The sequence below is a fragment of the Drosophila kikkawai genome, chromosome X (assembly GCF_030179895.1).
Source record: "Drosophila kikkawai strain 14028-0561.14 chromosome X, DkikHiC1v2, whole genome shotgun sequence".
Lineage (NCBI taxonomy): Eukaryota > Metazoa > Arthropoda > Insecta > Diptera > Drosophilidae > Drosophila > Drosophila kikkawai.
The window spans coordinates 683,486-686,415 of NC_091733.1; the positions used below are offsets into that span (position 1 = coordinate 683,486).

Consider the following 2,930-nt stretch of genomic DNA (forward strand, 5'->3'; position numbering starts at 1 on the left):
TTCCCTACAAGCTTCGTCTAAGCCGTTGATCCCCCGATCACCGCGAGCTAATCGTTTCTCTAGCTTCGTACCAGGTCCACAGTAATTATACCCAGGTATATGAGCCTCAAAGGGAAGAGTGTTTATTAAATTATTTATGAGACCTGTACCCTGTTTGACATTTGATTTATGACTGGTAATATTATAAAAATGTTTACCCATTTTATATCAACCTCAATTAACGACTGGTTGTCTTTGAATGAAGTACATATCTCTAAAACATGCGTTTATTAAGACAAAATAAAAAAATCATAGTAAAAAACATTGAAAGTGGTGGTGATGGGGAGAGTAAACATCGGCGTCACAGTTCACTGCTCCCAAACACGATCAGAGCTTTGGTGGTAGGTCCCTCCAATTGCGGAAAAACTAATGTGATGATTGCCTTAATCGAGGACCCAAACGGCCTGAAATTCGAAAATATATACGTGTATTCAAAGAGTTTATATCAACCGAAATATGAGTATTTGGAAAAACTTGTAAAACCAATACGAGGAATGGGATATTATACATTTTCAGCGAATGACAGTGTTTTGTCACCAGAGGAAGCTAAAAACAATTCCATCATGGTGTTTGATGACGTAGCGTGTGAAAAGCAAACTGCTATTCGCAATTATTTTTGTATGGGGCGACATAGAAATATTGATTCATTCTATTTATGTCAAACGTATACACATATTCCAAAACATTTAATACGAGATAATGCAAATTTTATTATAATGTTTAAGCAGGACGATATGAACCTTCGTCACATATATCGAGATCATGTTCATTCTGATATGAATTTTGAAACATTCATGGAAATTTCACGAAAGTGTTGGGTCGATAAATTTGGATTTCTTGTAATCTCTAAAGACGATGATATGAAAGCTGGACGATATAGAAAAGGATTCGATCAATTTATTATACTTGAATAAATAATAATGATAATATAAATATAATAATATTATTGTGAATAAAGTCAGTTCAGACTCAAGCATCATAATGACTACATCATTGACAATAGCTCTAAATGGGAATACATCTGTACTTAGCGAGAATTTTTTCCCACAAATTGAGCTAAAACGTAATTATGAATGTGCTCTAATTGATTTTTATACATTCAATTCTATACCGAATGTTGATAAGGGGAACAACTTATTTCATATTGGGAACAAAGTCATTGAAATACCAATTGGCTCATATGAGTTTGATGATATTTCAAAATATATTATTAATAAGCTCAAGGAGTATGAGCTTCAAGACAGTATAAAAATAGAGTGTAATATCAACACTTTACAAGTTCAAGTTATTACTAAAAATGAGACCGTATATTTTAATCATGAACGATCAATTGGTCGTTTATTCGGATTTAATAAACGAAAATTAAGACCACATGAGAAAGAAGTTTACATCTCGGATAATCCCGTCAATATTTTAAAAATAAATTCTGTTAGATTGGAATGCAACATTATAAGCGGGTCATATGTAGGGAATAAACCAAATCATGTGCTTCATGAATTTGGAATCAATGTCCCCCCTGGATATAAAATGAACATAACACCACGAAATTTGATTTATTTGCCTGTGAACACCAGAGAAATAAGCACACTAGAAATACGGATAACTGATCAGGACGGAGATTTAGTTAATTTGCGTGGGGAAACTGTATCAATCCGTCTCCACTTACGACCGACAGAATGATTATTTACAATAAAAGGGGTACTCATCGATCCTTTGATAACATTATCAAATCTAAAGCTGAAGTGAAAGCACCATCATCTTCACATCAACGCCCGGCCCTCACATTAAAAAATAAATTGATTTTGAAATCGTTGGGATTTAATATTAAATAAAGTTTATCAACTAATATTCAAATGAATGAGATCTTTTATGTCCAGGAAAAGCCTGCTAACGATGAATCTATTATTAAAAAAGAGTTTCATTCATATTATCCATATCAGCAGAACTTCAAAGCAAATGATGAAGTACGGATCAGTTTGCAAAACCAAGATTTGTATGTCCTTCCATGTGAAAGTTTTCTCCATTTTGAAGGAACGCTTAGCAAAATTATTGACTCAAATACAGGAACGACTAGTACAAATGGCGGTAGCGGTTTGCTCAAAAATAATTGTATGGCCTATTTTCTGGATGAAATAAGATATGAGTTGAATGGCTGTGAATTGTATAGGACGCGTTTTACTGGAATAACAACGACTATTAAGAACTTTCTCTCAGTCGGCCAACAGGAAGGAGCGGCTTATCGCAATGCGGGGTGGAGTGGCGGGGACAATATCCCTTCTGGAGGACATTTCAGTTTTTCTGTACCTTTAAAAATGTTGATGGGGTTCGCTGAAGACTATAAGAAAGTCGTTTTAAACTGTAAACATGAGCTCGTTCTGTTACTTACGAAAAACCCTGATGATATGTTTGTGAAAAATGTTGATGGAAAAATCCATAATATTGCTATAAATAGTATAAGTTGGAAGATCCCCCACATCGTTCCAAGTGACAGTGCTAAAATTAAAATGTTTAATGTAGTAAAGAGTGGAGCTAGCCTCCCACTCGCATTCCGGAGTTGGGATTGTTATATAAATCCGACATTGGTTTGCCTTTGTTTATTATTATTTTTTGAAAATGATATGCCATAGCCTTTCTTGTATGGTTGCAGGTACAAGCCTTTACCCAACGATACAGATTCCATTTTTCTGTTATGTCTCTGGTTTTCCTCAAGTTGTGCCTTTGCCATCTTTGCATTGTTAATTGATTTTACAATTGCAGCGCTACCTGACGCTAAACTACCCACAGCGCTAAGGGCTGTTAAAATAGGTACCAATGGTAAAAAACCACCAACTTTGGGAACTGCTATTACCCGTGGAATTACAACATTTTTCTTACATCCCATTGATTTCGAT

At 34.8% G+C, this 2,930-nt stretch overlaps 1 long non-coding RNA gene across 1 annotated transcript; it reads right to left on the reverse strand.

Annotated features, from left to right (window-relative positions):
• Nucleotides 1-2,218: 2,218 nt before the first annotated feature.
• Nucleotides 2,219-2,607, reverse strand: LOC138929274 (uncharacterized). The gene is made up of 2 exons (XR_011445691.1): nucleotides 2,426-2,607; nucleotides 2,219-2,374 (listed from the first exon to the last, which is right to left on the reverse strand). It is a non-coding gene; the product is annotated as an uncharacterized lncRNA (long non-coding RNA).
• Nucleotides 2,608-2,930: the final 323 nt, after the last annotated feature.